The sequence below is a fragment of the Dasypus novemcinctus genome, chromosome 17, assembly GCF_030445035.2.
Source record: "Dasypus novemcinctus isolate mDasNov1 chromosome 17, mDasNov1.1.hap2, whole genome shotgun sequence".
Classification (NCBI taxonomy): Eukaryota; Metazoa; Chordata; class Mammalia; order Cingulata; family Dasypodidae; genus Dasypus; species Dasypus novemcinctus.
Genome location: NC_080689.1, coordinates 38,900,509 through 38,923,447, shown reverse-complemented (window position 1 = coordinate 38,923,447; position 22,939 = coordinate 38,900,509). Strand labels below are relative to the sequence as shown.

The following is a 22,939-nucleotide window of genomic DNA, read 5'->3' as shown; positions in this document are numbered from 1 at the left end:
ATAAAGTGACAGCACTGATCTCTTCATAATGAATTATGCATCTTGCATGGCTGACTGATTTGTTACTTTTTAAGTTGCAATGTTCACTTGCTTAGCTATAAAATCCACTGTATCACCCTATTAGTAGTCCAAATATGCTAGTGACATGGATGATGTCATCCTAGGGGTATAATTAACATAGTTCCATGGTTTTGAAGGTAAAATGAAATTTGCTAATTATATTCATTTTCTGAAAATTCAGATTAAAAAGGGATGGCCAGTTTGACCAGGGAAGCATAGAGAGATTAAGAAGTGATGAGAGAGAAGCAGACTTGGCCCAGTGGTTAGGGCGTCCATCTACCACATGGGAGGTCTGTGGTTCAAATCCCAGACCTTCTTGACCCGTGTGGAGCTGGCCCATGCGCAGCACTGATGTGCGCAAGGAGTACCGTGCCACACAGGGGTGTCCTCCACATAGGGGAGCCCCATGCACAAGGAATGTGCCCCATAAGGATAGCCGCCCAGCGTGAAAGAAAGTGCAGCCTGCCTAAGAATGGCACCGCCCACACGGAGAGCTGACACAACAAGATGATGCAACCAAAAGAAACACAGATTCCCGTGCTGCTGACAACAACAGAAGCGGACAAAGAAGACAACGCAGCAAATAGACACAGAGAACAGACAACCAGGGTGGGGAGGGAGGGTAGGGGAGAGAAATAAATAAATAAATAAATCTTAAAAAAAAAAAAAGTGATGAGGTTTTTTGTTTATCTTTTTTAAAAAATTATTGGAATAATGAAAATGCTCTAATAATGATTGAAGTGATGAATCTACAACTTTGTAATTATACCAAATACCATTGATTGTGTACTTTGGATGGATTTATACTTTATTAATATGAATTAATAAAATTTGGTTTTTAAAAAAGGACAAAAGAAAAGATGGCCAGATGCTAATCAGATTCATGAAGCCAAACTCAATTATATTGTTTCATGTCTGCGCTTTCTTTTTCTTTTTCTTTTTTTTTAAAGATTTATTTATCTATTTCTCTCCCCTTCCCCACCCTCTCCGCCCACCCCAGTTGTCTGCTCTCTGTGTCCATTCACTGTGTGTTCTTCTGTGTTTGCTTATATTCTTGTCAGTAGCACTGTGAATCTGTGTCTCTTTTGTTGTGTCATCTTGCTGTCAGCTCTCCATATGTGTGGCGCCACTCCTGGGTAGGCTGCACTTTTTTCGCACTGGGTGGCTCTCCTTACAGGGCTCACTCCTTGTGCATGGGGCTCCCCTACACGGGGGACACCCCTGTGTGACATGGTAGTTCTTGTAGATATCAGCACTGTGCATGGGCCACTTCATCACACGGATCAGGAGACCCTGGGTTTGAACCCTGGACCTCCCACTCTTTGCGTCAAATCTACTTCCATCTGTGCTTTCTAAATAATAGACAAGGCAACTATACAGAATGAATCTTTTGAATCTACTGACAAGCAAGATTTATTGTGTTCCTAAGATGTATTCTTTGTTTAACAGTAAAAAGAAAGGTCTTACTTTCTCACCGATCTAATATGAATTTATATTATAATGTGCCTCCATTTAGAAAGTAAAGGGGAGAGAAGGATGTATGTAAATTATATCTTTACTAAAATGTACAACAGGTTTGAAATTGAAAACTGCTATTTTAGCATGCAAAGCTAAAAACTACTGTTTTAGTATGCAAACCACAACAGACATAATGGTGAAGTTTGTAGAAATGCAGCATATTACAACCTTAGTGTACAAACCCTTTGACATTATGAATTCTCAGGAAAAAAAAAACTTTCCTGTATTTGACATAAATTTGATTGATGTCCCTTTTCCCCTCTAGCAATGAGAAAGATCCATTGCAAAATATATGAATAAGAATGTGATAAGCTGGTGGGATAAAGCAATGACAAATATATATATATATTATAATAAATAAATATAATAAATAAATATAATATATAATAAATACATATTAGTAGTAGCCCCCTTGCTATCCAAAATGTCCCTATTTGGATTAAAATTACGATTATCCTAATAATGATCCACCATAGCAAACTAGAGACCAGTGTTAGATGGTTGAGGATTCTTACAAGTCCTTAATCTTGATTCATCAGTGCATGCACATGGAAATTGTGGGTATCCAGAAAAGTCTGTGGGTTTCAATGGATGTTTTTTAATAACATAATACTAGAAACTGAGCCTTGGGGTAGTGTTAAGTGAGATACCACAAATGGTCAACTCAGCCTAGAAAATAAATGAAGCTAGGTTTCATGGGAACAACTGGCTTGTCCACATTTTGTTTCACCATTGGCTATTGTCAGGGAGATGCAGACACTCCAGCAATAGCAGTGACAATCAACATTATCTCTAGGCTACAGCAGAAATCATTCATGGATACTTCCCCTACCTCCGTTTTCCTCTCCGGGACAGTCTTCTTCCTGGGTTTCCATTTCCTCTTAAAGTTCTTTTGTTTTTTAGGATGAGCGCTCTGGACTATGTTTAGTCTCCTTTATTCCTTCCCCAAATCCTCTTCAACTCTGCTCTCTCAACCTCTTAATTTAATATAGGTTCCATTACACATGTTCAACTGGCGTAAATCATTTGTCTGGTTTCACAAGTGTGTTCAAGTTCATTTGGTGCAATGTGGGAGGGTAACTGGCATGGGGAGATGGCTATCTCATTGTTACATGTACCATGTGAAGTTGAGGTTTCAAAAATAATGGATCATCTTAACCATGAAATTCACTAAGCATTCCTCATAGCAGCATATGATAAGAGGAGATAAAAATAAATGCTTTCTCTAGTTTGTGACTGAGCATTTTTTCCTTAACCTTTGTAACTTATAAGAAATCAAAATTAATAGTCAAACTATTGCATTCATGCAAAGTAGTTGTTTTTTAATGTGTTTTTTCTTCTTTTTTCATTAAATACATAAAAAATAATGAAAATTGGTCAAAATGTATTGGAGTATACTACAAATCAATAGCTCTATTTGCCTTATTAACATAAGACTATTAATAATCAGCTATAGTGAATCTAATGAGAGTCAGGTTAGAGTCCATTTGATTCAGGGATGACTTACCTGGTGTGAATGTTTACCCATGCAGCCAAACTATCACATGCTATCTCTAAAACAGGTCTAAAACACATTAGTTGTCTTGTCATCTGAAAGATGTATCTGCTTGTATGCTTCACTTAAAGATATTCAAGATGGGATTCACTGCCTAGTTAGTGTTATGATTTTAGACTTCTGTTTCAAACCAGAAGAATTAAGCGATCAATTATTTTCTGTTTTTAGGCATGATTCAAAGACCGTTGACTTTCTTCACTTGATGACAGACTTGGGGCAAATCATGACCTCTCTCATAATTGTGTATTTTGTCTTGACTTATAGAACTAACTTGGAATTTTTCAAAGGAGAATTGAAAGATTTTTGTAACTTAAAATAAATATTCTTGCTCAAGAAACAAAGCTTTAGGACTATTTGGGAAAGTTGACATTTCAGAGTCAAATTATTCATGCCTTTACACATTTTAATACGTGTATTCACAAGTCAGTTATGGATCTGCTACATGTATTTTAACTCCTTTGTGATTACAGCATCCTACATATATTAAAATAAAATAATAAAATTAAATTACTTGAGAATAATTTCTTTGCCACAATCTAAAAGTTGACAATGGAGTAAAAATATTGCTGATTGCCTTTGACCTTTTGGATGAATTATTCTATTGGATGAATTAAGGAGAGCATTTATACAAGAAAATGCCTTCCTTAAAATTTACTTTTTAGTGACAATTATAAAATCAAAGAGAAAAGAACTATTAAATGATGAGTGAGCCCATCAAAATATACTGGATTTCCTGGAAAGGTACAAATCAAAGTATCAACTATTTACTGACTATCTGCCAAGTGCAAGAAACAGCACCCTTTCTCAGGTGTCCTATGCTTAATTCTCTAGAAGTTACTCAGTAGAATTCTTTGTGTGAGGTTTGGACACTTGATAAATGTCCACATTTATGACCTGCCACCTCCAAAATAAAGCATCTGTGTGTTGGAGGAGGCAATAAGGAGAGTAGACCATGTGTTTAGGAATAAGTCTGAACCAAATTCATTCTGGGTGATGAAACTTTGGGGGCAGATGTCGTTCAAAATTAGCCATCCAGGGCCCAGTGACCATCCTGGCGTGCTTTAGAAGTATGAAAAGAAATATGCATGCAGTGCTCCCTAGTAATCACTTCTTTCATCTTCTGAATAATTTTATAATACAATAGGAAAAATCCATTTTATTTTCTCTTCTCCAACTTCTACCCTGGTTTGGGCCATCATCACTGTGATCTCTTAAGTAGACTCTGGAATAGTTCATCATGTTTCTAAAATGCCCATTTGATCATTTTATTATCCTACTTAAAACTTTCCAGTACCCATCTAGTCTCCTGCCTTGCCTTCGGGATAGTCCTTTACTTGGTCCCCGAGGCCATCATCTTGCCTTTATACGTCCCTAGCCCCATCTATGCCTCAATCCCACTTTACACTCCAGAACTTAACCATTCTGGACCTCTTTTCTTTCTTGAATACGCAGTCTTATCTCTCAACTTTACACGTGCTGTTCCTTAAGCCTCTTCCTTTTCTTCATCTATGTAATTTTTATTTATTTACCTGATCTCAGTTCAGACATTGCTGCCTTATCTGCCCTCCCTCTCACCATGCAGGTTTTGTGTCCTTCCTATAGACCCCCAAAGTATTCTTAAACTTACTTAGAATTGTGATGGCTAGGTTTCTTGTTGAGCCATCAGACTCTGCGTCAACATGGAGCTTGTCTTCTAGAACCCAGCGTGATGTTAATTCTTACTACCCAGCAGAATGCCAGTCCCTGAGATAAAGCATACTGCCAGTATCTAGTGTCAAGCAGTGTACCAGGGTTTTAGGTATTGTCAAAAATCACGGATGACTCCCTTCTCTAGGCCAGAGCTATTTTTTAGTCTTTTAACATAAAAAAGTTTTAGGATAATAAGAGACATAGTGACAAGTCAAAAAAAGTTATTCTGCTGGCACTTTTGTTCTCTACTCAATAAGATATTCCACAACATTCAGATAATACCATATACAATTTAACCTTCTGTTTATAAGACTTAGTTTGTTTCAAATGCCCAAGCAGATCAGAGGTACACTGCTTTTTTCTTTTTTTTCCCTTCTTTATTCTTTTTGAAGGTGGGATAGGAAAACAGACAGATGCAGAGGGTGTTGCCCAAAAGCATCTGCTTCTAAGAGAAAATGGTTCTGGCCATTTTATGAAACACTGCTGGAGGCAGAAATGAAATCCAATCATAATCTCTTTCCTCATTCAAGGTGTGTTTAATGGGCAAACCCTTCTCTGTGTTTTAGATGTAATAGTAAAAAGCAAGCTGTTGCAATCTTTTTGGATTAAGGTATCAAACAGAATCTTCTCTTACTTTTTAAAATTTTTTAAATTTTTTTACTTTTCATTCTTTTAGAGAAGTTGTAATTTTACAAATCATGCAAATCATACAGGATTTCCACACATCACTCCACCAGCAACACCTTACATTGTTATGATACATTTGTTACAAATGAGGAAGGAACGTCCTCCTACTACTACTGCTGTCCATAGTCCATAGCTTATTTTCGGAGTATTTTCCCCACAAACCATGCTACTATTAACACTGTGTATTAGTATTGTGTATTTGCTGTAGTCCATGAAAGAGCATTCCCATATTTGTACTGTTAACCATAGTCCAGCATCCACCATGAGTTTCACTGTGTTCTACAGATCTCCTGCCTTTAACAGTCCATCCAAAGTGTACCGTCAGTGGCTTTCAGTTTCATCATAGAGTTGTGCTGTCATCAGCTTGGTCCATTTTAGAACGTCTTCATTACTCTCAAAGGAAAGATCCCATACCCCTTTATACCCCACCATTGTTAACCCTTAGCACTCCAGACTGATTCATTCATTACAGTATTGTCAGTGTCTTTTCACAGGGCCAATATACAGCACATGCTAAACATAGTCTTGTCAATAAATAAATGAACTTTGCTTGTTGTTATGCATATAGTTTTCTGGCTTACATTTTCCCATCTAATGCTCTCCAATTTTCTATACATTTTATTTTATATTTATTCTCAGAAACAAATATTTCAGGCAATGTCTTTGTATTATATTTCCCTTTATTGCTTTTCACTTTCTCAATTTTGTCAAAATCCCTGACTATAAAAGAAGTGAAGGAGGCAAAGATATACACAAATAGGTATATAGATAGATTACCTTAAATGCAAACAGAGAGAGCACTACATTCATTACAGCCTTGAATGTGTTGTCTACATGTCATTTTGGATATTTATAAGAGATCCTAGAGTAAATTAAAAGCATACGTGTGTGCACACACACATACTCATGTTAGTAGGCTCCACTTTCTCCAAAAATTTGACATAAGTGAAATCAGAAGCAGTTTTTAGCCTCAAACAACCTGATAATAAATTACCCAAGGAAAATGTTTTGAAACATGTCCATACTATACTCATTAAATTCATATGGGTATTTCTAATCAATAGTATTAATTCTAAGTTTTATTTTTCACACTGTTGGCTTATTACTAACAATTGGTAAATATAGAAATAGATAATTTGAAAGTCATTCATAGTGATGGAACTAACAAACCCCTACAAAGTTTTCCTATTTTTCTTTATTTTGTTTGTATTGAGCATATCACATTGTGAGGGACTATATCATGAGATCCTCTTGAATTAATGCAAAATGTACAATGTAACTAACTCTGAGTGATAAAATATTGGTCCTAGAGTCAGTGTTTATGATGGTATTGTAGCTAATTGAAGTCAGAGAGACTATACTCTGTTTTAACTTGCTAACTGATATTATTAGAATATTAAAACTATTGTCCTTAAGGCAATGCAAACAGCAGATGAGTACATTGTTGTGCCTAATATTCCACATGCCTCATGTTATGCTATGGGTTCACATCATTATTCATGCTTCATCAAAACTTTCACCGAAGCTCGGCAGCAAACACTAGACATGTTGGAGCAAATGATACCTTCATCACAGCTTCTGATAGTCTCATTATAAAGCAGTGTTTTTCCAATCCATAATGCACTTTGTCAATCAAGTGAGGTGAAAATACAATGATTAAATTCTATGTGAGCCGAGAAAAAAAACACACCAACATTCTTCAGACTGTAACTTCTGGATTCTGGTTTCTAAAGTTCATAAGAATTTCTATGTAAGAAGGAAATGGATTAATCTTTGGAGTTACACAATAACTTTATAATTAAATTTATTTAATATGAACGTTCTTGTTATCTTAATTTTATACAAAGACTTGCAGTTAGTAATGATTGTCTCCTTTTTCAATTAAAAAAAAATACTCTGTACTGGCTTCTAGGGCTTCTAGGAAGTCACTATTGGTTGTTCCATGTTTTGCATCATGTCTTTTACTCCTTAATGTGGGACTGCATTGAATGTATCTGCTACACTTTTAATCATAAAGTGGTGGAGAGTGGTAGGAAAGATTATCTGTTGAAAGTGCTTAAGAATTTTTATTATAAACAATTTCTGGTATATGTCAGATTTGTTTCTAAATTTAATAGGTTTCATATGAACTTTACTTAAGTCCAACATAGGCTGTCATCACAGTTTTCACAGTGTATTGATATACTTGGTGTTATTAATATTCATATTATGTAACTGATGAGTTCTAAAGACAATATTTATGGAAATTCAAAATGCACATTTAAAGGTCATATAGCCTTTGAAATTATCTCTTTTTGAAATGGCAATAGTATACAATGAGTTTTTCTTTTAAGCATCCCATTTAATAATTTTCTGAAGGGCTTGTTAACATTTTGCGCAATTATGAATGATAATATAAATTAAATGGAGAGCCCTTTCTAAACCCTTTAGATTTTTGTTCATCAAAAGACGGTTAATACTCAAGGATTTTCATACATTTTATTCCTTGTTTTAAAAAAAAGAAAACTTTTTCTCTTCAAAGGGAATATTTACAAAAAAGAAAAGTATGTATGTCAACGCATCTGCATATCTTAACCATATGTTATGTTAGAAATTAGACTATGTTCTTTTATCATTGGATAATTAATGTTCTAATTTTAAAAATTAATACAGTAAATTAAAATATACCACTTAATATAAAAACATACTAAGCAAATACAAATAAGTTTTTAATGATATGTATTCTGGATTTTATAAATAGTAAAAAAAAATACTCTATTGCATTAACTAATATTTTTTCTACATTTTCCCCATTTATAAATTCAAAAATTGGTGACTAAAAATAAATGTCTTTGCACAGTCATAGTAGCTCCCTTTACATATAAATATGCATATATTTACATGTTAAATGGAAGAAGGATATCTCTATGCATCTTATTAAAAATTTCTAAATATGTGTTTGATTTCACAGACTCTATTAAGGGAAACATGGAAATGGTTGTCTTTTGGTTCGGGTATAAGTCAACACAGTTCAGGCAGTAAAATCAATACTCTAAATAATTTATTTAGGCCAGGAACTTGCCTGGTCTTTTGATTCAGAGACCAAGAGCAGAATAATAATGCAAGTGAGGTGCTCTTGCAACTCTCTTCAAGAGGGGTAGGCACTAAAGGAAGGTGGCCTATCTCAGCAGAATCATAGGTTGTGCCATTTATACTCTACGTATCTCTTTGGTTAGATCAACAGGCCTTCCTAGAATAGTCACTTACCCATTATCTCCTTCTTATATTTCTTATAGTTCCTCTGGTTAGCATGAGGACTGTAACCAGTGAACAGGAGTTAAAATTTTGCCCTGGTATTCTTTTATTTATTGATTATTGTATTCAATAAAAATTTCACTGAATACATACTATGCACAATGCTGGTATTCATGAGCAGAGAGTAAGTAGTCTGTCGTTCCTGCCTCCAGCTCACTTGGGAAAAAAAGGCAAATATGCAAGAGTGAGAGCATGAAGAACATACATTACACACATGCCGCTGGCATCCTAGTACTTCTCAGAGGCAAACAGGTGCACGGAGAAGTCTTTTGATAGTAGATATGACAAGTGCCACAAGCATGTTTAGGTAATGGAGACTATAGAAATCCAGAGGAGGAGAGCATTCCAGGCTGGAGAACAGTGAAATCTTTGGTGTTGGCAGGACAGAGAGCAGTTTGGAGAGAGACCCTAGCTTTTCTTTCATTCTATCCTCAGTGCCTGGCAGAGGGCTTAAAAATTACTTGTTAGGGAAACAGACTTGGCCCAGTGGATAGGGCGTCTGTCTACCACATGGGAGGTTCGTGGTTCAAACCCCGGGCCTCCTTGACCCGTGTGGAGCTGGCCCATGCGCAGTGCTGATGCACGCAAGGAGTGCCCTGCCACGCAGGGGTGTCCCCCGTGTAGGGGAGCCCCACGCGCAAGGAGTGTGCCCCATAAGGAGAGCCACCCAGCGTCAAAGAAAATGCAGCCTGCCCAGGAATGGCGCCACACACACAGAGAGCTGGCGCAGCAAGATGATGCAACAAAAAGAGACACAGATTCCCATGCCGCTGATAACAACAGAAGGGGACAAAAAGAAAAACATGCAGCAAATTGACACAGAGAACAGACAACTGGGGCAGGGGAGGGGGGAGAAATAAATAAAATAAATCTTAAAAAAAAATTGCTTGTTAGGTCAGAGAACAGGATCACTGAACTTTCATGTCATTGCCTGGGTGCAGGGGAGGGTAAAAGAGTAGGAAGAGAAAAGAGGTGTCAGGTCATGCACTGAGGGGAAGGGCAGAGGACAAAGAGGTCAATATGGCAGGAGTGACGGGTTCATATAAGGAAAGTCTTGATGACATGGTGATAGGCATTTGAGGTCAGATTGGAGGGAGAGTTGGAAATCAAGCTCAGGGCTTTGGACTCTAACTAATGAAGGACCAATAGCTATGCTTGAACTGAAGATCCACATTATAAAATCTGTGAAAAAGATCTGTCCACTTATGGAGAATTGCACAATCATATCTATCAGATAATATGTAATTCAAATAACAACTTTAATTATTTGCATATGTTAGCACAGCGCCCTATACGCTCATACATGACTGTTAGAGTGAACTTAAAATTTCATCTGGAAAGCTAAGCTTTGGAAAACCAGATGAATTGCCCAATTTCCCAATTCAGGTAGTAGCAGAGCTAAAATAAAAATGGCTTCCTACTCCAAGTCCAGTACTATTTAAAATCCTCAGCTTAAGAGTAATTGCCTACTGTTTGGAAGGTTTAAGCTAGTCCAGATGCTAATGCCCAATTAAAGAATAGACTGCTTAAGCAGTCCCTTTGTGGTGGTGATTTGGTGAATGGCAAGCCTAGTTATAACCAGGAGCTGCATGTGATCCTTCCTCTTACTCGTAGGCACTGAAAGAGAGCACAACAAGAGAAACATGCTTTGTTTGCTGGGAAAGGCTTAGGCTTAGAAACAGCAGGAGCCAAACAGAAACAGAGCTTTTTTGTTATCTTGACCTAAGAAGTTATGTAAGTTAAGGAGGATGAACAGGTTTGGTTGTAAAATCTCAGAGGCCTTCAAATTCCAAGGATGGACAGAATGGTATTTGGTAAGTTGCTTCTCTCCTGGGGGTGAGCTTCATGAGCTAATAAGTCTTTTCCATCTGTGAGATCAAAAGACAGATTTTATAGCATTTGGTGGTGAGGGTTAATCATTTGGGGACCACATGGAGATTACAGAGAAGAAAAGTCAAAGGGAAAGCTGCTTTTTTCACTGTGGCATCTCCAGTCATGGTCCATATGTGACAGCCCCCGTCCCCCCCAGCAAAGCAACAAAAAAGATTAAGCAGAGTGCTACTCCAAAATGCTGCCACCTGTCCTAACATTCTCTTTCCTGCTCTCGATTTTGTGTTGGCAGTTTCAGTTTAGTCTCCTCATGCTATGCATGATGTTCTGAAAAGGTGCCATCATATAATATATATATATATCTTATATATATATACATATATGTGTCACTCCAACTCTTGACTTGTAGTAATTTATATTATGTTATGGGCATAAAGCATTCCTATCCACCATCTCTAGCAGTTGGGAAGGGATGGCCAAAAGAGTATGAAGTAGACTCAGAATAATTTCACGCACGCACACATACACACATACACACACACACAAGTTCTACATTAGTCCCAAATATTGGGGCCTTGGACTTTGGGATCTATCATAAAGTCTGTTTTGTGATTATGCTGCTCTCTAATGTCATTCATTCAAGAACTACTCAGCACCACCTAAGCAAGAGGAACCAGTGCTCTGAGCCAGACTGCTGCATGGAGCCCTGGCTCTCCCACACAAGCTTCATGACCTTGGGAAAATTCTTATCTTTTCAGCCACAATTCCCTCATTGGTAAAATGAAGATAGAAATATTACCTAGAGTTGTGGTGAGGACTAAATGAGAACATGCTAACTGCTCAGGAAATATTATCAGTGTGATCTTGGACCAGACATAACCTCTCCCCTCACTCTCATTACAACTGGGAAATTCTTGTATTACTCTATTCTGGACTCTAAATTGTATTTTTCGCAGTGCTGCTTGGAAATATTTCACCCAATCTATAGCCTCATTCTGATAAGACTTCATTTCTTACCATTCTGGATGGTAAAATCTTGAAAATCTGAGATTATATCTTATTTATTCTTATATTTCCCAGATTGGCATTTAGTCAGTACACACTCAAAACAATAAGTGATAACAAGTATTTATTGAATTCACTATCTTTCTAAAGTATATAATTTAATTGGATAGGGAGAACAAAGAAAAAGAATAAGAAAATAATAAAAGTGAGAAAACAACAAAGGGCAAGCCATGTATAAAGAATAAATTTTATGGTATGTAAGAGAGGGATGATATTATTGAGGCTGGAGACAGAAGTATTTCGTGTCTTGAAGGATGGGTAGTTTAGATATGCAGAAAGGAAAATGGTATCATTTCCTGTGAGAAGTTATTATACATTTCTAAACAGAAAAGTGGCAGGTTGATGACAGAAATGTTCAGAGGAGATTAGTTTATAAAACCTTTAAAAATATCTTGTGGCGAGGAATGAAAAATGATCTACATGTGTTTAAAGGTAAATCATTTAGCTTTTTAGAGATGGGAAGATTATAGAAACCATATATTGTAGATTTTCTCATCATTTGACCGGTTAGAACATAGGAATTTAATAGTTATGAAATAGTGGATTTAGTAATTTTTGAAGGTATATAATTAATAATAATGTCTGTTGTCTTGCCATGGTGCCTACAGGAAATAATCTCTCTATTCATTTCCATGGACCCCAGGGGTAGTAGATATAGGCACTGGAGTCAGTTGTTTCGAGTTCCTGAGACTGTGAGTTTAGGTCTTCTTGTTTTCCAGGATGATAAATCACTACACAATAGAACTCCACAAATTACTTGTGAAAAAGGAATACTAAACCGATTAAAATTGCATTTGAAGCTTGGACTCATTGCCTGGCTGGTGTACCAGCCCCAAAGACAGTTAACGGCTTGAAAGGTACAAGGAACAGAAGTAGATATCAGATGGTAACCAGAGGGATGATATTGTGCACTTTTTCTCTCTCTATCTCTCAAATGGAAGGGCTGAAGCCAAGGTTACTAATTATGTATGTGGAAATATCTAATGCCTGTCATGTAATTGGTTTATAATGAATATGATTCCTTTCCTGCTTTTCAACTAAGGTGCTCCATGTGACTAGACATAGCCATGAGGGAGCCTCCTGACTATGGAGTCAAACAACAGAGTTGGTGCAAAGATAGTTTCTTACTGAAATGTAAAGGTCATCAAAGTGGGCGAGGTGTGGGTGCTAGCATTATAATGCTCTGGAGATGATAAACAATATTTTGAAATGGACAATCAAAACCCTTTTTGTTTAACATTTCTTTTGACTTTTCACAAAGATTCAGATGATAGAAGTATTCTTTTCAGCAAGGGGTTAACATTTTCTTCTTTGTTTTTTCCTTTACTTAGAGTCTCAAATTTATGACTGTGTCTTCTCTTGAAAGTTACATATTGTTTTATGATGGTTTTCCCATCATCTCTCCTTCCAATAGATGTGAAACCATTATTTAAAGACTTATGGCCAGAGGCATCAAGATTTTATAAAAAGCAGAAAACATTGGAAAAACATGATGTGAAATCAAAATTAGGGATTGACAAGGTGTCAAAGGTGGAGAGTTAACAAGTAGTACTGTAGACTCTGCAGTTCAACAACCTGAACTCGTACCTGATTCCAGCACTTACCAGCCACGTGCCCCTGGGGGAGCAATTTACCAATCTGTGCCTCAGTTTCCTCTTCTGTAAACCAATTATACTTACATAGCCTTACCCACAGAGTTTTTATGAGGATTAAATGGGTTAAGACATGTAAAGCACCTTAAACAATGACTGACAAACTGGAGGTATTTAATGAGTGAGCTTTATTATTTTTCTTATGATTAGTTATTGTTTATATAGGGAAAATATTTTTTCATATAAATATGATTAATTCCCAGAAAAGTAAAGGACTGATTTTGAGTCATATGAGCAGTACAACCGAAGCCAAAACTAGGTCTTTTGTTTCCCAATTTTGTTTACTTCCTACTTTACCCTGGTATAGAGGAAAACATAAGAAAAGACACTGAAGAAAGCAGACTGAGAGGAAATTTAAAATTTTCTCTGATACTTTTTCAGTCCCCAAATCAAGTTTTGAGCAGCATCTGGATCACTGTCATATCATGGAAAGGACTTTTGATTTGTTTTCTCTTTCATTGTTTTCTAGGTACTAAATAAATCCCAATGCCCACTTGAAGTTTGCATTATCCTTGAGACTTTGTGTTTTCCTTTCACTTTTTTGGGTTTGATAGTGTCTAAACCATATATAGCATTTGAACTCAAGAGGCACTATTATTTGCAATAGCATTGTATTTTCCAAATTGTCCTTAATTCTCTTCTTTTTTTTTAAGATTTAAAAAAAATTTCTCCCCACTCCCTCCATTACCTGCTCACTCTGTCCATTCACTGTATGTTCTTCTGTGTCTGCTTGTATTCTCATTAGACGGCTCCAGGAAGTGATCCTGGGACCTTCCAGAGTGGGAGAGAGGCAATCATTCTCTTGTGCCACCTCAGCTCCCTGATCTGCTGTGTCTCTTATTCTCTCTCCTCTTTGTCTTTTTTTGCTGCATCATCTTACTGTGCCAGCTCTCCACAGGGATCAGCACTCCTGTGCTGGGCAGCACTCCATGTGGACTAGCTCACCACATGGGCCAACGTGCCTTCACCAGGAGGCCCTGGGCATTGAATCCTGGACCTCCTATATGGTAGATGGGAGTCCAGCTGCTTGAGACCCATCTGCTCCCCTTAATTCTCTTCTTGAAAGAGTCTTTACTTATTGTCTTTGGTAGACACACCTATTGAACCTTCTTTGCCATTGAAAATGAACAATGAAAGTCTTCTTGGTCAAGGAATATCTATCAATGTGCATATAGAAAGATCCCTGACATCCTATTTTAAATGGAAGCTACTAGAAACTTTGTCCATCCTATCTGAAGATCCGTGAAGAATGCAGGGACAGACAATGGCACAGCACCTTGCCCTTTTTATAGCTCCCCTCATTGACAGGGTAGGCTGGGAAAGAGGTATTTATCTTGAATCAAAACATTTGTTAAGGGTATTGGCAAACCAAACTTTTGACAAAGGAGTGTATCCATATGGAGAGTCTCAGAGAGATGCTCCCTCTACCTGTCCTGGTCTCTGGTCCATGAAATGAACAGAGTAGAAGCCTTGGAACCCCATCAAGTTCCTTTTCCCCTACTAAAAAGTCCCAGCGCTAGAAGAAGGAATGAAAAATTCTTACACATCTAAGTTCCCCTCTACCAGTCTTATTCCTGATTCTCAACTGACACTTCAGTGAATGGAAACATTTTATGTTTTAATGCTTTCAATGGACAAGTCAGAAAAAAAATGAAATGTCTGAAATCCACATTTTCAGGGATTTGTATGGCTCTGCAAGGAAATAACACCATAGACATTCCCAGTGTATAGCTAGAGTCTACATTTTAGTTAGAAAATGAGTGAAAGAAGACTGGTGAGGATTAAGGGACCAGGAAATCTGAAATCTCTTCCATACCAACTCTTCACTTCTTTATTTTTAAAGATTTATTTTTTATTTATTTCTCTCCCCTTCTCCCCCTCCTCCGCCCCCCATTGTCTGCTCAGTGTCCATTGACTGTGTCCGCTTGCATTCTTGTCAGGGGCACTGGGAATCTGTGTCAATTTGTGTTGCATCATCTTGCTGCGTCAGTGATGTATAGCCAGAGAGAATTTATAGCCCTAACAGACAAAAGTGGAGCTTCCTAAACTTTAATATGTATAAGAATTCCTGTGGAAGGTTGTTAAAATGCAGATTCTGACTCAGTTGGTCTGGGATGAAATCTGAGTCTGCATTTCTAACTAGCTCCCAGATGATGTAGATGCTACTAGTCTTCAGAGAAACAAGATGCCAGAGAACCAAATATTAACGATTACAAAGTAATCAAGGAGATGTCAATCTCTTGCACTCCTGTCAACATCTGTTCTTCAGGCTTAACTAGAGTCTTTGTAATATGAATAATCTGAGTAAAATATATGGATGTCAAAGATATTCAAGTAACTGCTTGCAAACCAGGTGATGTTATACAATTTTGAAGTCTGGTCCCTGGAGTTCCCCCATTTCTATTGCTCAGCAACTATGCCTGGGGCATCCAGCTCAGAGTATCTTCTGATCATTATAAGGGAAGTTAGTTTAATTGTTAATGGATTTGACCCCCCCACACACACACACACACCTACATCGTTTTGCATAGTGCGGTGTCATTTAAAATGTTATTTCTAATCTGTAATGTCATTTTTTTGGTAACATCTGTCTGAGATGAATGGATTAGTTATTATTATTATTTGAATTTTACGTATGAGGAGTGGAGAATTAAAGAGTTTTGGGCAAGAGCACATAACTAGGTAGAAGAGTCAGACTTTCGTCAGTTCTTCCAATGGGCTCTGGGATTCTTCACACGTAAACCAATCCTTCCCCTTTCCTACTTCCAATCATGGCTATGTAAAAAAAAAAATCGATGAAAATAATATGTATTCATTTCCCTCACTAAAGTTACTCTTTTTGTTCAAATCACAATGCCGCTCTCTCTGTAGCCTGACTCAGGAGGTTGATTTGCTCTTCTGAAAGGACCACTTCCAAAATCTCCCAGCAGGGGACAGTACGGCATAGGAAATTAGGCTTTTGCTTACTGGGTTTTTTTCTCCCTATTCACACTGTATTAGTTTCCTGCCCCATGTTTTGCTTAGGTCCTTATGTACATTTATTAGACTGGCAGCTGATATTCATCATTGGAAACAGTTCCTCATATTTCATCACTTAAGCATAGTTGCGTTTGTTTTTTTTTAATATTAAAAAAAAAGCCATGGAGGAAATTATGGCTGATAACAGCAAAAACATCTTATATGTTTTTAAAAATAGTTGCTCCTGTATCTACTTCTTTTTAATTAATGGGTATAATAAATTAGATAGTGAAAAAAATTAGAGACATGAAAGCTTTTAACTCTGATCCCTTGGTACCTAATTCAAACGTCAGTTGTGCTTACGTTTTGTCTTCTGCAGATTATTTTCATTTTCCAAACAGAGGAATAGATGAAAGAGATAAGCAATGCTGGTCTGAGCTCCTAGGGGTTATTGATATCCATGGATCCTATCAGAATAAAAAGCTGCTGTTCTAGACAAGACCAAGCTGGGGCAGCTTCTTTTGTCAACCCTCCCATTCACTGTACTGAAATCCTCTCCCTGCCTTGCCAACAGGGGAATAGACGTTTCCTCCCTAGGAGTATATAATCCAAAAGGTCCCCAGGAGGTAAAGAGACTGTGGTTGGTTTGCATGGCTATCCTCAATTTGAATATGGCAATAAGATGATGAAATATAAGGAAAAGGTGTTGGAGAAAATCCCCTAGTTGTAATGTTCTAAGTGGCTTTTAAATGAGATATTTTGTTTGTAAAGAAATAGCCATAGACTCGTGAGAGCTTGCTTACTCCAAGATGATCTCAGTAAGGAAGAGCTGCTACATCCTCCCTATACCTTTTGTCTGCCATTAGATATAAACAATTAAAGACTTACCATATAGGGGCCCAGATGTCTTCCATTAGTCCAGTGTCCAGCCTCAGTCAGGTACTATAAGTCATGCTTATGGTAGCAACGAATCTTCTGAACTGGAAAGAATCTTAGAGGTTTTATACATAGAAATAATTGTATATATAAATCATATATATATATAGATATGCTATTTGAGCCCTTCCCTCACCTGCCTCACTGATACAGAAGCCAACTGTAAGGTGTCACATTGTTTGCCAAAGGGCATGTGTCTAGTTCCAGGTAGAAACCAAAACCTGGTCTCCTGACACTTCTGCAGGAGTTACTCCCTCACCAATGATATTCAGGCCACTAGGCGTTTGATTCAATCACATGAATTAAGAATAATTTTATTCGTAGGCCTTCCCATCTAAAAAGTATAGAGATTAATTTTATTTTCCATTTTGGCAGCATAAAATTCATTAATGTATGCATCCTCCCAAATTTAATGTGAAAGATGAACCTGAAAGGCTGGGCAAAATGTTTGGTATCAAATGTGAGGGCGATAGCCTAGCAGAACTAAAGGCATTTGAAAAAAATCATAGGAGAAAACTGGAAATTGAGATATTACATTGATTAATTGGCTTCTGAGGACTGAGAAAGGACCACCATATTTCTTCCTTAGAGATAGGACTCCCAGGGCAGTTCTCAGGACTCACTGTTCTGAAGTTTTCTTTGAAGCAATTGCACAGCACCACCTATGAGCAGTATTGTCTTGCAGAGCGTTAACCCAAGTATGTTAAATATTGTTGAAAAATATCCTTTAATAATCAATTGCCAACCTACCATCTATACACTTCTTAAATATACGTATATATTCAGCTTCTACCAAATCTTTTAAAACATGCTTTTTTACCTTCCTCTTTGTTTGCCCAAAGCACACATTTTGAGCTTCAGCATTCAGAGTTCTAATATACTTTCCTAATGATTTTATAGATTTAAATCAGAACTTTTATTATTCCATATGACAAGTTTGTTAGTTTATGCAAATGGTGGTTTCTTAAAGCCCCTTTACCAGGAAACTTTCTGGTGTAGGTGTCCTTGTGGGTATTTTTGTGGGTTTTTTTAAAACATTTATTTTATTTATTTCTCACCCCTTCTCCCCCACTGTCTGCTCTCTGTGTTCATTCACTGTGTGTTCTTCTGTGTCTGCTTGTATTCTTGCCAGTGGCACCAGGAATCTGTGTCTCTTTTTGTTGCGTCATCTTGCTGCATCAGCTCTCCATGTGTGTGGCACCACTCCTGGGCAGGCTGGACTTTCTTTTGCGTGGGGCATCTCTCCTTATGGGGTACACTCTTTGCGTGTGGGGCTTCCCTACGCAGGGGACACCCCTGCGTGGCATGGCACTCCTTGCGTGCATCAGTACTGCATGTGGACCAGCTCACTACATGGGTCAGGAGGCCCGGGGTTTGAACCCTGGACCTCCCATGTGGTAGGTGGATGTTCTATCCATTGAGTCAAGTCTACTTCCATCCTTGTGGTTTTGCTAATGAGAATCATATCCTGTTGTTCAGGTATTGATGCCCCCTGGCTTTAGTTATTTATTTAAGTTTTATCAGTGTTTTGGTTTTACCATGTCCATTTCAACAACAAATCTAAGTATTTAAAAATATTTCACCACTTTATTATGCTTATATAAATTTCTGAGCTCTGGGGACCCCATCCATACCCCATCCCCTAAGCTCCTCAATAAATAGCACCCTTTTCCCCTCTAAAAGTTCTAAACAACTTGAGAATTCAAAAAAGCAGGTACAAGGGATGGAAAAAAATATCATCTTTTGTTTAGTCTGGTTTGCTAGGTCTCCTGTTTCTGTAATATGGAAGAGCTCATACATGATTGGAATATAGGAAATATATCAAAATAAAGGAAAGTGACATTGTTTTCTTTACTCCTTTATTTCATTTTTCCTGGCATCTTAATGTTTTTCACCAGGAAGTAATAGTAGCTGCACACAAAGTATGCAAATCGGTGAAGGTAGCAAGCCATGGAGAAGCCCAGTATAGTTGTTCACTCAACCCTGTTCTTTCTTGGGTTGCAGTTAGGCCACAAGCTCTGATTGTCCTGCCCTCCCTGATGCTTGTGCATTTGCCCATGTCTCAATAACTTCCCATCCTCAATCCTTTCTCAGACTCTTTTCCATCAAGCAGCATTCACCTTTTTTATTTTTTTATTTTTTTTTATTTTTTTTTATTTTTTTAAAGATTTATTTTTATTTATTTATTTCCCCTCCCCTCCCCCGGTTGTCTGTTTTCTGTGTCTTTTTGCTGCGTCTTGTTTCTTGTTTCTTTGTCCGCTTCTGTTGTCGGCAGCGGCACAGGAAGTGTGGGTGGCGCCATTCCTGGGCAGGCTGCTCCCTCCTTCGCGCTGGGCGGCTCTCCTTATGGGTGCACTCCTTGTGCGTGGGGCTCCCCTACGCGGGGGACACCCTGCATGGCACGGCACTCCTTGCGCGCATCAGCACTGCGCATGGGCCAGCTCCACACGGGTCAAGGAGGCCCGGGGCTTGAACCGCGGGCCTCCCATGTGGTAGACGGACGCCCTAACCACTGGGCCAAAGTCCGTTTCCCCCTTTTTTATTTTTAACTAAAGTCCTTTTTCACCATGATATTTGTTTATTACAAAGTAAATGTCTTTCATAGTTCATATTTTTATTAGGGTGATTATTATTGCCAGTGCATTGGTTACACAGTTGCATAAATTTGGAGCAGTATGAATCTTTGAAGAATGCAAGGTTTTTCAAGAATATCCAAACACAGACTGATATGGCCCACATGCCTTAGGTGTGAGAACCACAGGAACCTGCTAACTGAACCCCTACCTCCTAGGCACCAGGGTAATGAACCCTGGACAAGATGTACCCCCTGGGGGAGAACCTCTCCCTTCCAGAAACTCTTCCAAGAGCAGGGAGCATGAAACTGAGGGGCTCATGCCCAATTGTTTTCCCCAGGTTTGCCAATCAAAGGAATAAAGAGAAGTCTTGAAGGAAACAAATAAATAAAAACTTTCCTCATGGACACAGGTAGAGGGAAAATGCTTTACATTCTAACATTACTTGGAAACATTATTAGAAACATTTAAAAATATTCATTAAAACATAGAACAATAACATAAAATGAAAATAACCCATTCTCCCACCAGAGGCAGTCTCTATTACTAATATGAACTATTTCCTTCCAGACCATTTGATTTATCAATCTGGTTTTATATAAAACTTAGCTTATGTATGTATGTAAGTCTTAGTTTTTGTATATGCTTGTACACCTACTGTCCCATCCCCTACCTTCAATAGGAGAAATGGCTGGCTGAAAATCAGGGTGTCCCTCAGTCCCATGATCGGGCTGATAACTGAATGGCATGCCATTTTTATACTATCAAGCCAGCTGTAATACAACTCTAAAAATGATAATCAAAAACACTTGGGGAAGTCACCTATTTATGGCATAATTACATTTCTGAGCTGGTTGTGTTTTAAGTAAATCTTGTCCAAAGGTAGTACCCATCATTCCAAACAGTTGTACTTCGGCAGGTGAAAACATCTCCTGGACTTCTTTCTCTATAGAGAGATGACTGCACGCATGTTGATTTTCAGGAGCACCTTCCCAGTATCATAAACTGTAATGATTTTATTTACATTTCCACAAATATGTGCATGTGTGTCTCTGGTCTTATGTGTGTTCCTGATATGAGAGGTACACACACATAATTGTTTTCTACAATTTACTCTATTTTTTCTCATCACCTAATATAATAAACCCCTTGGCTGATATTTCCACATCTTATTTTTTCTTTTTTTTTTTTTTCTTTTAGGATCCCAATGCTTGAGAATAATAATTCATTCAAACATACACTCTTTTAGTTACCTAGCTTTATAAGATGTGCTTTCTTAAGAGATAATAATCAAGATGCTAAGATCATAAATACAATAGCCAGTAAGCTTTAGTACAGGCAGAAATTTTAAATTCCATTCCATTTGATTCAATGAAAAAGGGTAACTTAGCCAAGACTCATAATAGAACATATTTGCTAAAAAAAACAAAAAACAAAAAACTATATGTTTCCTGGAAGTTACTGGAGAAACTAGTCAATAAATCAATCCCATTTAAATAGGGGCAAAACAAGTGTTGGAATCTGTAGACCTGAGATGGACCTGAGAAATGTCAGAACCTCTTAGTACATTGTCACCAATTCTTATGTATAAAATAGTGTATAAAGATGATGATGGTAGTTCTTCTGAAATACTTCCTTTCTTGTGTTAAACAATTCCTAATGTCCTCATATTATATTTGGAGAATTGCAATATCTTGTTGTGAGTTTGTGACAACACTAATTCTTTTGTATTATCCTATATTTGATGAACAATTAATTGATTGCAGTTAGAATAGGATTTTTATTGTTTTTATATGTAAGTATTTCTGTTACTATAGAGGAATATGGAACTGGGTAATTAATACCAGTAAAACTAGTAAAGAAGTTTTTAAAGATGCAAAATAAATCACTTCTACCTCCACCACTCAAAACACACCAAGCCTCCTGTTTTCACTGCAAAAGTCAGAAAGCAACTGTGAATGAAAAGTTCTTAGATCAAAACATTCTCAAAAGCTCAGATCTGTGGAAGCAAAGCACATTAGGGGTTCATGTCCCAGTCAAGGACTAACCAGTAAACTTTTCTAAGCTTTAGTGTCCACATCTGTAACATGGATGTAATGACTACCTATGATTCAGAGTTCTGATTCCATGAGCTGATGAGTGCAACCAGTAAGTGGCTAATTGATTGCTCTGGCCCATTTTCTCATGATGTTTGATGTGTTAACTACAAAATGCGGCAAGCAAACTTTCCCCAGGGTTGCTATCACAGGGCTTATATGAGACAGAAAGTAGAGTGGGCCCCCTGATCTGACTCCTGAGACCTGGCACGTGCACCGTAGTGGAGTATAAACCCCTTGTACAGGCTCTCCTGAGACCTGTGGTTCTTACTTACTGCTGAACTTACTTGCTTCAGAGCAAATCAAGGTAGTAGATTCAGCTTCTTCCCTTGCCCCTTTAGGACATGCTGCAGTTTACAAGAAGCCATCTGTCCTCAGCGACCTTGACCTTTACTTCAAAGTTGAGGGAGACTAAAATACTCTTCTTCCAAGTAAAATTGTTCAGAAACCTCCCCTGGAAAATAGGAAGAATAATTAAAGATAGGTTCTTTGATGTTTCTCTTGAGAAAGTACCTTACAGTTTTTTGAGAAAGTACCTTACAGTTTCTGAAGACCACTTAAAACTTTGAAATGTTTGAGCACCATAGACAGTATGCCGGCATTCTACACCTGAGGGTATATCTTCCCCCTCTTTCTGCATTTACTTCAGTCTGCTCAGTTGTGCACTTGAGCCCCTTTTACACGCTAGGTTAGGAAGCTCTATAGCCAAAGCAAACATAGAATTGTTAATATTGGGAAACGGACTTGGCCCAGTGGTTAGGGCGTCCGTCTACCACATGGGAGGTCCGCGGTTCAAACCCCGGGCCTCCTTGACCCGTGTGGAGCTGGTCCATGAGCGGTGCTGATGTGCGCAAGGTGTGCCATGCCACGCAGGGGTGTCCCCCGCATAGGGGAGCCCCACGTGCAAGGAGTGCGCCCGTAAGGAGAGCTGCCCAGAGCGAAAGAAAGTGCAGCCTGCCCGGGAATGGCGCCGCCCACACTTCCCGTGCCGCTGACGACAACAGAAGCGGACAAAGAAACAAGACG

The 22,939-nt window shown here is 38.0% G+C and overlaps 1 protein-coding gene across 50 annotated transcripts in view; it reads left to right on the top strand.

Moving 5' to 3' along the window:
• NRXN1 (neurexin 1) overlaps window positions 1-22,939 on the top strand; it is a 1,214,286-nt gene that overhangs the window by 656,197 nt on the left and 535,150 nt on the right. The gene's annotated exons all lie outside the window — the stretch shown is intronic.